The 18,064-nt window shown below is 41.5% G+C and overlaps 24 non-coding genes across 24 annotated transcripts; 12 read left to right on the top strand and 12 right to left on the bottom strand.

The window, feature by feature from the left end:
- The first annotated feature begins 158 nt into the window (after window positions 1-158).
- trnaw-cca lies at window positions 159-230 on the top strand. Its single transcript has one exon. It is a non-coding gene; the product is annotated as a tRNA-Trp (tRNA).
- Window positions 231-1,479: 1,249 nt separating this feature from the next.
- Window positions 1,480-1,552, bottom strand: trnak-uuu. The gene has a single exon. It is a non-coding gene; the product is annotated as a tRNA-Lys (tRNA).
- A 168-nt stretch (window positions 1,553-1,720) lies between these two features.
- trnaw-cca lies at window positions 1,721-1,792 on the top strand. Its single transcript has one exon. It is a non-coding gene; the product is annotated as a tRNA-Trp (tRNA).
- Window positions 1,793-3,041: 1,249 nt separating this feature from the next.
- Window positions 3,042-3,114, bottom strand: trnak-uuu. The gene has a single exon. It is a non-coding gene; the product is annotated as a tRNA-Lys (tRNA).
- A 161-nt stretch (window positions 3,115-3,275) lies between these two features.
- trnaw-cca lies at window positions 3,276-3,347 on the top strand. The gene has a single exon. It is a non-coding gene; the product is annotated as a tRNA-Trp (tRNA).
- Window positions 3,348-4,338: 991 nt separating this feature from the next.
- On the bottom strand, window positions 4,339-4,411 carry trnak-uuu. The gene has a single exon. It is a non-coding gene; the product is annotated as a tRNA-Lys (tRNA).
- A 168-nt stretch (window positions 4,412-4,579) lies between these two features.
- Window positions 4,580-4,651, top strand: trnaw-cca. Its single transcript has one exon. It is a non-coding gene; the product is annotated as a tRNA-Trp (tRNA).
- Window positions 4,652-5,896: 1,245 nt separating this feature from the next.
- On the bottom strand, window positions 5,897-5,969 carry trnak-uuu. The gene has a single exon. It is a non-coding gene; the product is annotated as a tRNA-Lys (tRNA).
- A 168-nt stretch (window positions 5,970-6,137) lies between these two features.
- Window positions 6,138-6,209, top strand: trnaw-cca. Its single transcript has one exon. It is a non-coding gene; the product is annotated as a tRNA-Trp (tRNA).
- Window positions 6,210-7,452: 1,243 nt separating this feature from the next.
- trnak-uuu lies at window positions 7,453-7,525 on the bottom strand. The gene has a single exon. It is a non-coding gene; the product is annotated as a tRNA-Lys (tRNA).
- A 161-nt stretch (window positions 7,526-7,686) lies between these two features.
- trnaw-cca lies at window positions 7,687-7,758 on the top strand. The gene has a single exon. It is a non-coding gene; the product is annotated as a tRNA-Trp (tRNA).
- Window positions 7,759-8,749: 991 nt separating this feature from the next.
- Window positions 8,750-8,822, bottom strand: trnak-uuu. Its single transcript has one exon. It is a non-coding gene; the product is annotated as a tRNA-Lys (tRNA).
- Window positions 8,823-8,990: 168 nt separating this feature from the next.
- On the top strand, window positions 8,991-9,062 carry trnaw-cca. The gene has a single exon. It is a non-coding gene; the product is annotated as a tRNA-Trp (tRNA).
- A 1,245-nt stretch (window positions 9,063-10,307) lies between these two features.
- On the bottom strand, window positions 10,308-10,380 carry trnak-uuu. Its single transcript has one exon. It is a non-coding gene; the product is annotated as a tRNA-Lys (tRNA).
- Window positions 10,381-10,548: 168 nt separating this feature from the next.
- On the top strand, window positions 10,549-10,620 carry trnaw-cca. Its single transcript has one exon. It is a non-coding gene; the product is annotated as a tRNA-Trp (tRNA).
- A 1,239-nt stretch (window positions 10,621-11,859) lies between these two features.
- trnak-uuu lies at window positions 11,860-11,932 on the bottom strand. The gene has a single exon. It is a non-coding gene; the product is annotated as a tRNA-Lys (tRNA).
- Window positions 11,933-12,093: 161 nt separating this feature from the next.
- On the top strand, window positions 12,094-12,165 carry trnaw-cca. Its single transcript has one exon. It is a non-coding gene; the product is annotated as a tRNA-Trp (tRNA).
- A 991-nt stretch (window positions 12,166-13,156) lies between these two features.
- On the bottom strand, window positions 13,157-13,229 carry trnak-uuu. The gene has a single exon. It is a non-coding gene; the product is annotated as a tRNA-Lys (tRNA).
- Window positions 13,230-13,397: 168 nt separating this feature from the next.
- trnaw-cca lies at window positions 13,398-13,469 on the top strand. The gene has a single exon. It is a non-coding gene; the product is annotated as a tRNA-Trp (tRNA).
- A 1,246-nt stretch (window positions 13,470-14,715) lies between these two features.
- Window positions 14,716-14,788, bottom strand: trnak-uuu. Its single transcript has one exon. It is a non-coding gene; the product is annotated as a tRNA-Lys (tRNA).
- Window positions 14,789-14,956: 168 nt separating this feature from the next.
- Window positions 14,957-15,028, top strand: trnaw-cca. Its single transcript has one exon. It is a non-coding gene; the product is annotated as a tRNA-Trp (tRNA).
- A 1,244-nt stretch (window positions 15,029-16,272) lies between these two features.
- trnak-uuu lies at window positions 16,273-16,345 on the bottom strand. The gene has a single exon. It is a non-coding gene; the product is annotated as a tRNA-Lys (tRNA).
- Window positions 16,346-16,513: 168 nt separating this feature from the next.
- On the top strand, window positions 16,514-16,585 carry trnaw-cca. Its single transcript has one exon. It is a non-coding gene; the product is annotated as a tRNA-Trp (tRNA).
- Window positions 16,586-17,833: 1,248 nt separating this feature from the next.
- trnak-uuu lies at window positions 17,834-17,906 on the bottom strand. Its single transcript has one exon. It is a non-coding gene; the product is annotated as a tRNA-Lys (tRNA).
- Window positions 17,907-18,064: the final 158 nt, after the last annotated feature.

Below are 18,064 nucleotides of genomic sequence, written 5' to 3'. Positions count from 1 at the left end.
TGAATTTTGATCAAGGTTTGAGTTTTAACGAGTACATTTAGCATTTAGCGTAGCGCATTTGCATTTCCAGGTGCCTACTTGGGACATATGCGTCTCAAGTAGATTCAAGAAGTTAAAATCTGAACTAGGCATCCTCTCCAAAGATGTTAAATGTCAATGACCTCGTGGCGCAATGGTAGCGCGTCTGACTCCAGATCAGAAGGTTGCGTGTTCAACTCACGTCGTGGTCATGGTTTTGATGTGTGCAATCTCTGCCGCCTTTACTCAGTGAATCAGCACAAGTACCAATGTGGCTTTACAGTACTAATCTCGCACAGAAACGAACGAACCGATGCTGCTTTTGATGAAAATTGTCTCTCACAAAAACCTGTCACACTGCAAAATCTTAAATGAAATCATGTGATTGTCAGTCTTCGAACAGGGAGTTTAATGTATGCTTGGGGGCAGTTTTTTGATGCCTGGATGAGAAACGTTCCCAAAGTAAACTGCCTGTTACTCAGGCCCAGAAACTAGGATATGCATATAAATGGTAGATTTGGATAGAACACACTCTACAGTTTCCAAAACTGTTAAAATAATGTCTCTGAGTATAACAGAACTGATATGGCAGGCAAAAACCTGAAGAAAAGTTATCCAGGAGGTGGGATTTTTTTGATGTGGGTAGTTTTCAATTGAATGCCTATTGAGTTTCTAATGGGTTAGGATCCAGATTGCAGTTCCTATGGCTACCACTAGATGTCAACAGTCTTTAGACATTGGTTTAGACTTGTTTTCTGAAAAATGAAGAAGAATGAGACCTTGCTGTCAGTGGACTGAGGAAGCATGCAGTACTGGTTTGCGCGCGTGACAGAGTGCGCGCCCTTCGTTGTTTTTCATTTCTATTGAATACGCAATTGTCCGGTTGAAAATGTATTATTTAGACAATTGACAACGAACGTGAGGATTAATTATGAACATCGCTTGACATGTTTCAACAAACTTTGCCGGTACTATTAGGATGTATTCGTCTGCATGTTTTGACCTCCTTTGAGCCATTGTATTACTGAACACAATGCGCCAACAAAACAGAGTTTTTGGGATATAAAGAGGGACTTTCTCGAACAAAACAAACCTTTATTGTGGAGCTGGGACTCTTGTGACTGCAACCAGATGAAGATGTTCAAAGGTAAGTGATTCATTTTATCGCTATTTATGACTTTTGTGACTCGTCTACTTGGTTGGAATATGTTTTTGTAAGTGGGGCGCTGTCCTCAGATAATCGCATGGTAGGCTTTCGCAGTAAATCCTATTTGAAATGTGACAAAGCGGCTGGATTAACAAGAAGTTCATCTTGAAACCGATGTATAGCACTTGTATTTTTGTGAAGTTTATATTGACTATTTCTATATTTTGAATTTGGCGCTCTGCAATTTCACCGGATGTTGTCGAGGTGGGTTGCTAGCAGAACACCTGCGCCAGAAAAGGTAAACATTAAAGCAACGCCCAAACAGGGACTTGAACCCTGGACCCTCAGATTAAAAGTCTGATGCTCTACCGACTGAGCTATCTGGGCTCTGCATCTGCTTATTTTCAGACACTTAACCTGCCGGGCAGAGGCACGTGCTGATGGGGGTGGCATTGTCAGATGGTTCATTTCCCCAGAGAACCAGGCCTCCATTCCAAATTATACACTCATTAAAATCTGAACTAGGCATCCTCTCCAAAGATGTTAAATGTCAATGACCTCGTGGCGCAATGGTAGCGCGTCTGACTCCAGATCAGAAGGTTGCGTGTTCAACTCACGTCGTGGTCATGGTTTTGATGTGTGCAATCTCTGCCGCCTTTACTCAGTGAATCAGCACAAGTACCAATGTGGCTTTACAGTACTAATCTCGCACAGAAACGAACGAACCGATGCTGCTTTTGATGAAAATTGTCTCTCACAAAAACCTGTCACACTGCAAAATCTTAAATGAAATCATGTGATTGTCAGTCTTCGAACAGGGAGTTTAATGTATGCTTGGGGGCAGTTTTTTGATGCCTGGATGAGAAACGTTCCCAAAGTAAACTGCCTGTTACTCAGGCCCAGAAACTAGGATATGCATATAAATGGTAGATTTGGATAGAACACACTCTACAGTTTCCAAAACTGTTAAAATAATGTCTCTGAGTATAACAGAACTGATATGGCAGGCAAAAACCTGAAGAAAAGTTATCCAGGAGGTGGGATTTTTTTGATGTGGGTAGTTTTCAATTGAATGCCTATTGAGTTTCTAATGGGTTAGGATCCAGATTGCAGTTCCTATGGCTACCACTAGATGTCAACAGTCTTTAGACATTGGTTTAGACTTGTTTTCTGAAAAATGAAGAAGAATGAGACCTTGCTGTCAGTGGACTGAGGAAGCATGCAGTACTGGTTTGCGCGCGTGACAGAGTGCGCGCCCTTCGTTGTTTTTCATTTCTATTGAATACGCAATTGTCCGGTTGAAAATGTATTATTTAGACAATTGACAACGAACGTGAGGATTAATTATGAACATCGCTTGACATGTTTCAACAAACTTTGCCGGTACTATTAGGATGTATTCGTCTGCATGTTTTGACCTCCTTTGAGCCATTGTATTACTGAACACAATGCGCCAACAAAACAGAGTTTTTGGGATATAAAGAGGGACTTTCTCGAACAAAACAAACCTTTATTGTGGAGCTGGGACTCTTGTGACTGCAACCAGATGAAGATGTTCAAAGGTAAGTGATTCATTTTATCGCTATTTATGACTTTTGTGACTCGTCTACTTGGTTGGAATATGTTTTTGTAAGTGGGGCGCTGTCCTCAGATAATCGCATGGTAGGCTTTCGCAGTAAATCCTATTTGAAATGTGACAAAGCGGCTGGATTAACAAGAAGTTCATCTTGAAACCGATGTATAGCACTTGTATTTTTGTGAAGTTTATATTGACTATTTCTATATTTTGAATTTGGCGCTCTGCAATTTCACCGGATGTTGTCGAGGTGGGTTGCTAGCAGAACACCTGCGCCAGAAAAGGTAAACATTAAAGCAACGCCCAAACAGGGACTTGAACCCTGGACCCTCAGATTAAAAGTCTGATGCTCTACCGACTGAGCTATCTGGGCTCTGCATCTGCTTATTTTCAGACACTTAACCTGCCGGGCAGAGGCACGTGCTGATGGGGGTGGCATTGTCAGATGGTTCATTTCCCCAGAGAACCAGGCCTCCATTCCAAATTATACACTCATTAAACTAGGCATCCTCTCCAAAGATGTTAAATGCCAATGACCTCGTGGCGCAATGGTAGCGTGTCTGACTCCAGATCAGAAGGTTGCGTGTTCAACTCACGTCGTGGTCATGGTTTTTATGTGTGCAATCTCTGCCTCCTTTACTCAGTGAATCAGCACAAGTACCAATGTGGCTTTACAGTACTAATCTCGCACAGAAACGATTAAACCAATGCTGCTTTTGATGAAAATTGTCTCTCACAAAAACCTGTCACACTGCAAAATCTTAAATGAAATCATGTGATTGTCAGTCTTCGAACAGGGAGTTTAATGTATGCTTGGGGGCAGTTTTTTGATGCATGGATGAGAAACGTTCCCAAAGTAAACTGCCTGTTACTCAGGCCCAGAAACTAGGATATGTATATAAATGGTAGATTTGGATAGAACACACTCTACAGTTTCCAGAACTGTTAAAATAATGTCTCTGAGTATAACAGAACTGATATGGCAGGCAAAAACCTGAAGAAAAGTTATCCAGGAGGTGGGATTTTTTTGATGTGGGTAGTTTTCAATTGAATGCCTATTGAGTTTCTAATGGGTTAGGATGCAGATTCAACAAACTTTGCCGGTACTATTAGGATGTATTCGTCTGCATGTTTTGACCTCCTTTGAGCCAGTGTATTACTGAACACAATGCGCCAACAAAACAGAGTTTTTGGGATATAAAGAGGGACTTTCTCTGACAAAACAAACCTTTATTGTGGAGCTGGGACTCTTGTGACTGCAACCAGATGAAGATGTTCAAAGGTAAGTGATTCATTTTATCGCTATTTATGACTTTTGTGACTCGTCTACTTGGTTGGAATATGTTTTTGTAAGTGGGGCGCTGTCCTCAGATAATCGCATGGTAGGCTTTCGCAGTAAATCCTATTTGAAATGTGACAAAGCGGCTGGATTAACAAGAAGTTAATCTTTAAACCGATGTATAACACTTGTATTTTTGTGAATGTTTATATTGACTATTTCTATATTTTGAATTTGGCGCTCTGCAATTTCACCGGATGTTGTCGAGGTGGGTTGCTAGCAGAACACCTGCGCCAGAAAAGGTAAACATTAAAGCAACGCCCAAACAGGGACTTGAACCCTGGACCCTCAGATTAAAAGTCTGATGCTCTACCGACTGAGCTATCTGGGCTCTACATCTGCTTATTTTCATACACTTAACCTGCCGGGCAGAGGCACGTGCTGATGGGGGTGGCATTGTCAGATGGTTCATTTCCCCAGAGAACCAGGCCTCCATTCCAAATTATACACTCATTAAAATCTGAACTAGGCATCCTCTCCAAAGATGTTAAATGTCAATGACCTCGTGGCGCAATGGTAGCGCGTCTGACTCCAGATCAGAAGGTTGCGTGTTCAACTCACGTCGTGGTCATGGTTTTGATGTGTGCAATCTCTGCCGCCTTTACTCAGTGAATCAGCACAAGTACCAATGTGGCTTTACAGTACTAATCTCGCACAGAAACGAACGAACCGATGCTGCTTTTGATGAAAATTGTCTCTCACAAAAACCTGTCACACTGCAAAATCTTAAATGAAATCATGTGATTGTCAGTCTTCGAACAGGGAGTTTAATGTATGCTTGGGGGCAGTTTTTTGATGCCTGGATGAGAAACGTTCCCAAAGTAAACTGCCTGTTACTCAGGCCCAGAAACTAGGATATGCATATAAATGGTAGATTTGGATAGAACACACTCTACAGTTTCCAAAACTGTTAAAATAATGTCTCTGAGTATAAAAGAACTGATATGGCAGGCAAAAACCTGAAGAAAAGTTATCCAGGAGGTGGGATTTTTTTGATGTGGGTAGTTTTCAATTGAATGCCTATTGAGTTTCTAATGGGTTAGGATCCAGATTGCAGTTCCTATGGCTACCACTAGATGTCAACAGTCTTTAGACATTGGTTTAGACTTGTTTTCTGAAAAATGAAGAAGAATGAGACCTTGCTGTCAGTGGACTGAGGAAGCATGCAGTACTGGTTTGCGCGCGTGACAGAGTGCGCGCCCTTCGTTGTTTTTCATTTCTATTGAATACGCAATTGTCCGGTTGAAAATGTATTATTTAGACAATTGACAACGTGAGGATTAATTATGAACATCGCTTGACATGTTTCAACAAACTTTGCCGGTACTATTAGGATGTATTCGTCTGCATGTTTTGACCTCCTTTGAGCCATTGTATTACTGAACACAATGCGCCAACAAAACAGAGTTTTTGGGATATAAAGAGGGACTTTCTCGAACAAAACAAACCTTTATTGTGGAGCTGGGACTCTTGTGACTGCAACCAGATGAAGATGTTCAAAGGTAAGTGATTCATTTTATCGCTATTTATGACTTTTGTGACTCGTCTACTTGGTTGGAATATGTTTTTGTAAGTGGGGCGCTGTCCTCAGATAATCGCATGGTAGGCTTTCGCAGTAAATCCTATTTGAAATGTGACAAAGCGGCTGGATTAACAAGAAGTTCATCTTGAAACCGATGTATAGCACTTGTATTTTTGTGAAGTTTATATTGACTATTTCTATATTTTGAATTTGGCGCTCTGCAATTTCACCGGATGTTGTCGAGGTGGGTTGCTAGCAGAACACCTGCGCCAGAAAAGGTAAACATTAAAGCAACGCCCAAACAGGGACTTGAACCCTGGACCCTCAGATTAAAAGTCTGATGCTCTACCGACTGAGCTATCTGGGCTCTGCATCTGCTTATTTTCAGACACTTAACCTGCCGGGCAGAGGCACGTGCTGATGGGGGTGGCATTGTCAGATGGTTCATTTCCCCAGAGAACCAGGCCTCCATTCCAAATTATACACTCATTAAAATCTGAACTAGGCATCCTCTCCAAAGATGTTAAATGTCAATGACCTCGTGGCGCAATGGTAGCGCATCTGACTCCAGATCAGAAGGTTGCGTGTTCAACTCACGTCGTGGTCATGGTTTTGATATGTGCAATCTCTGCCGCCTTTACTCAGTGAATCAGCACAAGTACCAATGTGGCTTTACAGTACTAATCTCGCACAGAAACGAACAAACCAATGCTGCTTTTGATGAAAATTGTCTCTCACAAAAACCTGTCACACTGCAAAATCTTAAATGAAATCATGTCAGTCTTCGAACAGGGAGTTTAATGTATGCTTGGGGGCAGTTTTTTGATGCCTGGATGAGAAACGTTCCCAAAGTAAACTGCCTGTTACTCAGGCCCAGAAACTAGGATATGCATATAAATGGTAGATTTGGATAGAACACACTCTACAGTTTCCAAAACTGTTAAAATAATGTCTCTGAGTATAACAGAACTGATATGGCAGGCAAAAACCTGAAGAAAAGTTATCCAGGAGGTGGGATTTTTTTGATGTGGGTAGTTTTCAATTGAATGCCTATTGAGTTTCTAATGGGTTAGGATCCAGATTGCAGTTCCTATGGCTACCACTAGATGTCAACAGTCTTTAGACATTGGTTTAGACTTGTTTTCTGAAAAATGAAGAAGAATGAGACCTTGCTGTCAGTGGACTGAGGAAGCATGCAGTACTGGTTTGCGCGCGTGACAGAGTGCGCGCCCTTCGTTGTTTTTCATTTCTATTGAATACGCAATTGTCCGGTTGAAAATGTATTATTTAGACAATTGACAACGAACGTGAGGATTAATTATGAACATCGCTTGACATGTTTCAACAAACTTTGCCGGTACTATTAGGATGTATTCGTCTGCATGTTTTGACCTCCTTTGAGCCATTGTATTACTGAACACAATGCGCCAACAAAACAGAGTTTTTGGGATATAAAGAGGGACTTTCTCGAACAAAACAAACCTTTATTGTGGAGCTGGGACTCTTGTGACTGCAACCAGATGAAGATGTTCAAAGGTAAGTGATTCATTTTATCGCTATTTATGACTTTTGTGACTCGTCTACTTGGTTGGAATATGTTTTTGTAAGTGGGGCGCTGTCCTCAGATAATCGCATGGTAGGCTTTCGCAGTAAATCCTATTTGAAATGTGACAAAGCGGCTGGATTAACAAGAAGTTCATCTTGAAACCGATGTATAGCACTTGTATTTTTGTGAAGTTTATATTGACTATTTCTATATTTTGAATTTGGCGCTCTGCAATTTCACCGGATGTTGTCGAGGTGGGTTGCTAGCAGAACACCTGCGCCAGAAAAGGTAAACATTAAAGCAACGCCCAAACAGGGACTTGAACCCTGGACCCTCAGATTAAAAGTCTGATGCTCTACCGACTGAGCTATCTGGGCTCTGCATCTGCTTATTTTCAGACACTTAACCTGCCGGGCAGAGGCACGTGCTGATGGGGGTGGCATTGTCAGATGGTTCATTTCCCCAGAGAACCAGGCCTCCATTCCAAATTATACACTCATTAAACTAGGCATCCTCTCCAAAGATGTTAAATGCCAATGACCTCGTGGCGCAATGGTAGCGTGTCTGACTCCAGATCAGAAGGTTGCGTGTTCAACTCACGTCGTGGTCATGGTTTTTATGTGTGCAATCTCTGCCTCCTTTACTCAGTGAATCAGCACAAGTACCAATGTGGCTTTACAGTACTAATCTCGCACAGAAACGATTAAACCAATGCTGCTTTTGATGAAAATTGTCTCTCACAAAAACCTGTCACACTGCAAAATCTTAAATGAAATCATGTGATTGTCAGTCTTCGAACAGGGAGTTTAATGTATGCTTGGGGGCAGTTTTTTGATGCATGGATGAGAAACGTTCCCAAAGTAAACTGCCTGTTACTCAGGCCCAGAAACTAGGATATGCATATAAATGGTAGATTTGGATAGAACACACTCTACAGTTTCCAGAACTGTTAAAATAATGTCTCTGAGTATAACAGAACTGATATGGCAGGCAAAAACCTGAAGAAAAGTTATCCAGGAGGTGGGATTTTTTTGATGTGGGTAGTTTTCAATTGAATGCCTATTGAGTTTCTAATGGGTTAGGATGCAGATTCAACAAACTTTGCCGGTACTATTAGGATGTATTCGTCTGCATGTTTTGACCTCCTTTGAGCCAGTGTATTACTGAACACAATGCGCCAACAAAACAGAGTTTTTGGGATATAAAGAGGGACTTTCTCTGACAAAACAAACCTTTATTGTGGAGCTGGGACTCTTGTGACTGCAACCAGATGAAGATGTTCAAAGGTAAGTGATTCATTTTATCGCTATTTATGACTTTTGTGACTCGTCTACTTGGTTGGAATATGTTTTTGTAAGTGGGGCGCTGTCCTCAGATAATCGCATGGTAGGCTTTCGCAGTAAATCCTATTTGAAATGTGACAAAGCGGCTGGATTAACAAGAAGTTAATCTTTAAACCGATGTATAACACTTGTATTTTTGTGAATGTTTATATTGACTATTTCTATATTTTGAATTTGGCGCTCTGCAATTTCACCGGATGTTGTCGAGGTGGGTTGCTAGCAGAACACCTGCGCCAGAAAAGGTAAACATTAAAGCAACGCCCAAACAGGGACTTGAACCCTGGACCCTCAGATTAAAAGTCTGATGCTCTACCGACTGAGCTATCTGGGCTCTACATCTGCTTATTTTCATACACTTAACCTGCCGGGCAGAGGCACGTGCTGATGGGGGTGGCATTGTCAGATGGTTCATTTCCCCAGAGAACCAGGCCTCCATTCCAAATTATACACTCATTAAAATCTGAACTAGGCATCCTCTCCAAAGATGTTAAATGTCAATGACCTCGTGGCGCAATGGTAGCGCGTCTGACTCCAGATCAGAAGGTTGCGTGTTCAACTCACGTCGTGGTCATGGTTTTGATGTGTGCAATCTCTGCCGCCTTTACTCAGTGAATCAGCACAAGTACCAATGTGGCTTTACAGTACTAATCTCGCACAGAAACGAACGAACCGATGCTGCTTTTGATGAAAATTGTCTCTCACAAAAACCTGTCACACTGCAAAATCTTAAATGAAATCATGTGATTGTCAGTCTTCGAACAGGGAGTTTAATGTATGCTTGGGGGCAGTTTTTTGATGCCTGGATGAGAAACGTTCCCAAAGTAAACTGCCTGTTACTCAGGCCCAGAAACTAGGATATGCATATAAATGGTAGATTTGGATAGAACACACTCTACAGTTTCCAAAACTGTTAAAATAATGTCTCTGAGTATAAAAGAACTGATATGGCAGGCAAAAACCTGAAGAAAAGTTATCCAGGAGGTGGGATTTTTTTGATGTGGGTAGTTTTCAATTGAATGCCTATTGAGTTTCTAATGGGTTAGGATCCAGATTGCAGTTCCTATGGCTACCACTAGATGTCAACAGTCTTTAGACATTGGTTTAGACTTGTTTTCTGAAAAATGAAGAAGAATGAGACCTTGCTGTCAGTGGACTGAGGAAGCATGCAGTACTGGTTTGCGCGCGTGACAGAGTGCGCGCCCTTCGTTGTTTTTCATTTCTATTGAATACGCAATTGTCCGGTTGAAAATGTATTATTTAGACAATTGACAACGTGAGGATTAATTATGAACATCGCTTGACATGTTTCAACAAACTTTGCCGGTACTATTAGGATGTATTCGTCTGCATGTTTTGACCTCCTTTGAGCCATTGTATTACTGAACACAATGCGCCAACAAAACAGAGTTTTTGGGATATAAAGAGGGACTTTCTCGAACAAAACAAACCTTTATTGTGGAGCTGGGACTCTTGTGACTGCAACCAGATGAAGATGTTCAAAGGTAAGTGATTCATTTTATCGCTATTTATGACTTTTGTGACTCGTCTACTTGGTTGGAATATGTTTTTGTAAGTGGGGCGCTGTCCTCAGATAATCGCATGGTAGGCTTTCGCAGTAAATCCTATTTGAAATGTGACAAAGCGGCTGGATTAACAAGAAGTTCATCTTGAAACCGATGTATAGCACTTGTATTTTTGTGAAGTTTATATTGACTATTTCTATATTTTGAATTTGGCGCTCTGCAATTTCACCGGATGTTGTCGAGGTGGGTTGCTAGCAGAACACCTGCGCCAGAAAAGGTAAACATTAAAGCAACGCCCAAACAGGGACTTGAACCCTGGACCCTCAGATTAAAAGTCTGATGCTCTACCGACTGAGCTATCTGGGCTCTGCATCTGCTTATTTTCAGACACTTAACCTGCCGGGCAGAGGCACGTGCTGATGGGGGTGGCATTGTCAGATGGTTCATTTCCCCAGAGAACCAGGCCTCCATTCCAAATTATACACTCATTAAAATCTGAACTAGGCATCCTCTCCAAAGATGTTAAATGTCAATGACCTCGTGGCGCAATGGTAGCGCATCTGACTCCAGATCAGAAGGTTGCGTGTTCAACTCACGTCGTGGTCATGGTTTTGATATGTGCAATCTCTGCCGCCTTTACTCAGTGAATCAGCACAAGTACCAATGTGGCTTTACAGTACTAATCTCGCACAGAAACGAACAAACCAATGCTGCTTTTGATGAAAATTGTCTCTCACAAAAACCTGTCACACTGCAAAATCTTAAATGAAATCATGTCAGTCTTCGAACAGGGAGTTTAATGTATGCTTGGGGGCAGTTTTTTGATGCCTGGATGAGAAACGTTCCCAAAGTAAACTGCCTGTTACTCAGGCCCAGAAACTAGGATATGCATATAAATGGTAGATTTGGATAGAACACACTCTACAGTTTCCAAAACTGTTAAAATAATGTCTCTGAGTATAACAGAACTGATATGGCAGGCAAAAACCTGAAGAAAAGTTATCCAGGAGGTGGGATTTTTTTGATGTGGGTAGTTTTCAATTGAATGCCTATTGAGTTTCTAATGGGTTAGGATCCAGATTGCAGTTCCTATGGCTACCACTAGATGTCAACAGTCTTTAGACATTGGTTTAGACTTGTTTTCTGAAAAATGAAGAAGAATGAGACCTTGCTGTCAGTGGACTGAGGAAGCATGCAGTACTGGTTTGCGCGCGTGACAGAGTGCGCGCCCTTCGTTGTTTTTCATTTCTATTGAATACGCAATTGTCCGGTTGAAAATGTATTATTTAGACAATTGACAACGTGAGGATTAATTATGAACATCGCTTGACATGTTTCAACAAACTTTGCCGGTACTATTAGGATGTATTCGTCTGCATGTTTTGACCTCCTTTGAGCCATTGTATTACTGAACACAATGCGCCAACAAAACAGAGTTTTTGGGATATAAAGAGGGACTTTCTCGAACAAAACAAACCTTTATTGTGGAGCTGGGACTCTTGTGACTGCAACCAGATGAAGATGTTCAAAGGTAAGTGATTCATTTTATCGCTATTTATGACTTTTGTGACTCGTCTACTTGGTTGGAATATGTTTTTGTAAGTGGGGCGCTGTCCTCAGATAATCGCATGGTAGGCTTTCGCAGTAAATCCTATTTGAAATGTGACAAAGCGGCTGGATTAACAAGAAGTTCATCTTGAAACCGATGTATAGCACTTGTATTTTTGTGAAGTTTATATTGACTATTTCTATATTTTGAATTTGGCGCTCTGCAATTTCACCGGATGTTGTCGAGGTGGGTTGCTAGCAGAACACCTGCGCCAGAAAAGGTAAACATTAAAGCAACGCCCAAACAGGGACTTGAACCCTGGACCCTCAGATTAAAAGTCTGATGCTCTACCGCCTGAGCTATCTGGGCTCTACATCTTCTTATTTTCATACACTTAACCTGCCGGGCAGAGGCACGTGCTGATGGGGGTGGCATTGTCAGATGGTTCATTTCCCCAGAGAACCAGGCCTCCATTCCAAATTATACACTCATTAAACTAGGCATCCTCTCCAAAGATGTTAAATGCCAATGACCTCGTGGCGCAATGGTAGCGTGTCTGACTCCAGATCAGAAGGTTGCGTGTTCAACTCACGTCGTGGTCATGGTTTTTATGTGTGCAATCTCTGCCTCCTTTACTCAGTGAATCAGCACAAGTACCAATGTGGCTTTACAGTACTAATCTCGCACAGAAACGATTAAACCAATGCTGCTTTTGATGAAAATTGTCTCTCACAAAAACCTGTCACACTGCAAAATCTTAAATGAAATCATGTGATTGTCAGTCTTCGAACAGGGAGTTTAATGTATGCTTGGGGGCAGTTTTTTGATGCATGGATGAGAAACGTTCCCAAAGTAAACTGCCTGTTACTCAGGCCCAGAAACTAGGATATGCATATAAATGGTAGATTTGGATAGAACACACTCTACAGTTTCCAGAACTGTTAAAATAATGTCTCTGAGTATAACAGAACTGATATGGCAGGCAAAAACCTGAAGAAAAGTTATCCAGGAGGTGGGATTTTTTTGATGTGGGTAGTTTTCAATTGAATGCCTATTGAGTTTCTAATGGGTTAGGATGCAGATTCAACAAACTTTGCCGGTACTATTAGGATGTATTCGTCTGCATGTTTTGACCTCCTTTGAGCCAGTGTATTACTGAACACAATGCGCCAACAAAACAGAGTTTTTGGGATATAAAGAGGGACTTTCTCTGACAAAACAAACCTTTATTGTGGAGCTGGGACTCTTGTGACTGCAACCAGATGAAGATGTTCAAAGGTAAGTGATTCATTTTATCGCTATTTATGACTTTTGTGACTCGTCTACTTGGTTGGAATATGTTTTTGTAAGTGGGGCGCTGTCCTCAGATAATCGCATGGTAGGCTTTCGCATTAAATCCTATTTGAAATGTGACAAAGCGGCTGGATTAACAAGAAGTTAATCTTTAAACCGATGTATAACACTTGTATTTTTGTGAATGTTTATATTGACTATTTCTATATTTTGAATTTGGCGCTCTGCAATTTCACCGGATGTTGTCGAGGTGGGTTGCTAGCAGAACACCTGCGCCAGAAAAGGTAAACATTAAAGCAACGCCCAAACAGGGACTTGAACCCTGGACCCTCAGATTAAAAGTCTGATGCTCTACCGACTGAGCTATCTGGGCTCTACATCTGCTTATTTTCATACACTTAACCTGCCGGGCAGAGGCACGTGCTGATGGGGGTGGCATTGTCAGATGGTTCATTTCCCCAGAGAACCAGGCCTCCATTCCAAATTATACACTCATTAAAATCTGAACTAGGCATCCTCTCCAAAGATGTTAAATGTCAATGACCTCGTGGCGCAATGGTAGCGCGTCTGACTCCAGATCAGAAGGTTGCGTGTTCAACTCACGTCGTGGTCATGGTTTTGATGTGTGCAATCTCTGCCGCCTTTACTCAGTGAATCAGCACAAGTACCAATGTGGCTTTACAGTACTAATCTCGCACAGAAACGAACGAACCGATGCTGCTTTTGATGAAAATTGTCTCTCACAAAAACCTGTCACACTGCAAAATCTTAAATGAAATCATGTGATTGTCAGTCTTCGAACAGGGAGTTTAATGTATGCTTGGGGGCAGTTTTTTGATGCCTGGATGAGAAACGTTCCCAAAGTAAACTGCCTGTTACTCAGGCCCAGAAACTAGGATATGCATATAAATGGTAGATTTGGATAGAACACACTCTACAGTTTCCAAAACTGTTAAAATAATGTCTCTGAGTATAAAAGAACTGATATGGCAGGCAAAAACCTGAAGAAAAGTTATCCAGGAGGTGGGATTTTTTTGATGTGGGTAGTTTTCAATTGAATGCCTATTGAGTTTCTAATGGGTTAGGATCCAGATTGCAGTTCCTATGGCTACCACTAGATGTCAACAGTCTTTAGACATTGGTTTAGACTTGTTTTCTGAAAAATGAAGAAGAATGAGACCTTGCTGTCAGTGGACTGAGGAAGCATGCAGTACTGGTTTGCGCGCGTGACAGAGTGCGCGCCCTTCGTTGTTTTTCATTTCTATTGAATACGCAATTGTCCGGTTGAAAATGTATTATTTAGACAATTGACAACGATGAGGATTAATTATGAACATCGCTTGACATGTTTCAACAAACTTTGCCGGTACTATTAGGATGTATTCGTCTGCATGTTTTGACCTCCTTTGAGCCATTGTATTACTGAACACAATGCGCCAACAAAACAGAGTTTTTGGGATATAAAGAGGGACTTTCTCGAACAAAACAAACCTTTATTGTGGAGCTGGGACTCTTGTGACTGCAACCAGATGAAGATGTTCAAAGGTAAGTGATTCATTTTATCGCTATTTATGACTTTTGTGACTCGTCTACTTGGTTGGAATATGTTTTTGTAAGTGGGGCGCTGTCCTCAGATAATCGCATGGTAGGCTTTCGCAGTAAATCCTATTTGAAATGTGACAAAGCGGCTGGATTAACAAGAAGTTCATCTTGAAACCGATGTATAGCACTTGTATTTTTGTGAAGTTTATATTGACTATTTCTATATTTTGAATTTGGCGCTCTGCAATTTCACCGGATGTTGTCGAGGTGGGTTGCTAGCAGAACACCTGCGCCAGAAAAGGTAAACATTAAAGCAACGCCCAAACAGGGACTTGAACCCTGGACCCTCAGATTAAAAGTCTGATGCTCTACCGACTGAGCTATCTGGGCTCTGCATCTGCTTATTTTCAGACACTTAACCTGCCGGGCAGAGGCACGTGCTGATGGGGGTGGCATTGTCAGATGGTTCATTTCCCCAGAGAACCAGGCCTCCATTCCAAATTATACACTCATTAAAATCTGAACTAGGCATCCTCTCCAAAGATGTTAAATGTCAATGACCTCGTGGCGCAATGGTAGCGCATCTGACTCCAGATCAGAAGGTTGCGTGTTCAACTCACGTCGTGGTCATGGTTTTGATATGTGCAATCTCTGCCGCCTTTACTCAGTGAATCAGCACAAGTACCAATGTGGCTTTACAGTACTAATCTCGCACAGAAACGAACAAACCAATGCTGCTTTTGATGAAAATTGTCTCTCACAAAAACCTGTCACACTGCAAAATCTTAAATGAAATCATGTTCAGTCTTCGAACAGGGAGTTTAATGTATGCTTGGGGGCAGTTTTTTGATGCCTGGATGAGAAACGTTCCCAAAGTAAACTGCCTGTTACTCAGGCCCAGAAACTAGGATATGCATATAAATGGTAGATTTGGATAGAACACACTCTACAGTTTCCAAAACTGTTAAAATAATGTCTCTGAGTATAACAGAACTGATATGGCAGGCAAAAACCTGAAGAAAAGTTATCCAGGAGGTGGGATTTTTTTGATGTGGGTAGTTTTCAATTGAATGCCTATTGAGTTTCTAATGGGTTAGGATCCAGATTGCAGTTCCTATGGCTACCACTAGATGTCAACAGTCTTTAGACATTGGTTTAGACTTGTTTTCTGAAAAATGAAGAAGAATGAGACCTTGCTGTCAGTGGACTGAGGAAGCATGCAGTACTGGTTTGCGCGCGTGACAGAGTGCGCGCCCTTCGTTGTTTTTCATTTCTATTGAATACGCAATTGTCCGGTTGAAAATGTATTATTTAGACAATTGACAACGAACATGAGGATTAATTATGAACATCGCTTGACATGTTTCAACAAACTTTGCCGGTACTATTAGGATGTATTCGTCTGCATGTTTTGACCTCCTTTGAGCCATTGTATTACTGAACACAATGCGCCAACAAAACAGAGTTTTTGGGATATAAAGAGGGACTTTCTCGAACAAAACAAACCTTTATTGTGGAGCTGGGACTCTTGTGACTGCAACCAGATGAAGATGTTCAAAGGTAAGTGATTCATTTTATCGCTATTTATGACTTTTGTGACTCGTCTACTTGGTTGGAATATGTTTTTGTAAGTGGGGCGCTGTCCTCAGATAATCGCATGGTAGGCTTTCGCAGTAAATCCTATTTGAAATGTGACAAAGCGGCTGGATTAACAAGAAGTTCATCTTGAAACCGATGTATAGCACTTGTATTTTTGTGAAGTTTATATTGACTATTTCTATATTTTGAATTTGGCGCTCTGCAATTTCACCGGATGTTGTCGAGGTGGGTTGCTAGCAGAACACCTGCGCCAGAAAAGGTAAACATTAAAGCAACGCCCAAACAGGGACTTGAACCCTGGACCCTCAGATTAAAAGTCTGATGCTCTACCGACTGAGCTATCTGGGCTCTGCATCTGCTTATTTTCAGACACTTAACCTGCCGGGCAGAGGCACGTGCTGATGGGGGTGGCATTGTCAGATGGTTCATTTCCCCAGAGAACCAGGCCTCCATTCCAAATTATACACTCATTAAAATCTGAACTAGGCATCCTCTCCAAAGATGTTAAATGTCAATGACCTCGTGGCGCAATGGTAGCGCATCTGACTCCAGATCAGAAGGTTGCGTGTTCAACTCACGTCGTGGTCATGGTTTTGATATGTGCAATCTCTGCCGCCTTTACTCAGTGAATCAGCACAAGTACCAATGTGGCTTTACAGTACTAATCTCGCACAGAAACGAACGAAACCGATGCTGCTTTTGATGAAAATTGTCTCTCACAAAAACCTGTCACACTGCAAAATCTTAAATGAAATCATGATTGTCAGTCTTCGAACAGGGAGTTTAATGTATGCTTGGGGGCAGTTTTTTGATGCCTGGATGAGAAACGTTCCCAAAGTAAACTGCCTGTTACTCAGGCCCAGAAACTAGGATATGCATATAAATGGTAGATTTGGATAGAACACACTCTACAGTTTCCAAAACTGTTAAAATAATGTCTCTGAGTATAACAGAACTGATATGGCAGGCAAAAACCTGAAGAAAAGTTATCCAGGAGGTGGGATTTTTTTGATGTGGGTAGTTTTCAATTGAATGCCTATTGAGTTTCTAATGGGTTAGGATCCAGATTGCAGTTCCTATGGCTACCACTAGATGTCAACAGTCTTTAGACATTGGTTTAGACTTGTTTTCTGAAAAATGAAGAAGAATGAGACCTTGCTGTCAGTGGACTGAGGAAGCATGCAGTACTGGTTTGCGCGCGTGACAGAGTGCGCGCCCTTCGTTGTTTTTCATTTCTATTGAATACGCAATTGTCCGGTTGAAAATGTATTATTTAGACAATTGACAACGAACGTGAGGATTAATTATGAACATCGCTTGACATGTTTCAACAAACTTTGCCGGTACTATTAGGATGTATTCGTCTGCATGTTTTGACCTCCTTTGAGCCATTGTATTACTGAACACAATGCGCCAACAAAACAGAGTTTTTGGGATATAAAGAGGGACTTTCTCGAACAAAACAAACCTTTATTGTGGAGCTGGGACTCTTGTGACTGCAACCAGATGAAGATGTTCAAAGGTAAGTGATTCATTTTATCGCTATTTATGACTTTTGTGACTCGTCTACTTGGTTGGAATATGTTTTTGTAAGTGGGGCGCTGTCCTCAGATAATCGCATGGTAGGCTTTCGCAGTAAATCCTATTTGAAATGTGACAAAGCGGCTGGATTAACAAGAAGTTCATCTTGAAACCGATGTATAGCACTTGTATTTTTGTGAAGTTTATATTGACTATTTCTATATTTTGAATTTGGCGCTCTGCAATTTCACCGGATGTTGTCGAGGTGGGTTGCTAGCAGAACACCTGCGCCAGAAAAGGTAAACATTAAAGCAACGCCCAAACAGGGACTTGAACCCTGGACCCTCAGATTAAAAGTCTGATGCTCTACCGCCTGAGCTATCTGGGCTCTACATCTTCTTATTTTCATACACTTAACCTGCCGGGCAGAGGCACGTGCTGATGGGGGTGGCATTGTCAGATGGTTCATTTCCCCAGAGAACCAGGCCTCCATTCCAAATTATACACTCATTAAACTAGGCATCCTCTCCAAAGATGTTAAATGCC

Source organism: Oncorhynchus mykiss, chromosome 28 (genome assembly GCF_013265735.2).
Source record: "Oncorhynchus mykiss isolate Arlee chromosome 28, USDA_OmykA_1.1, whole genome shotgun sequence".
NCBI classification, from domain to species: Eukaryota; Metazoa; Chordata; class Actinopteri; order Salmoniformes; family Salmonidae; genus Oncorhynchus; species Oncorhynchus mykiss.
This window is presented reverse-complemented; position numbering and strand designations above follow the sequence as displayed.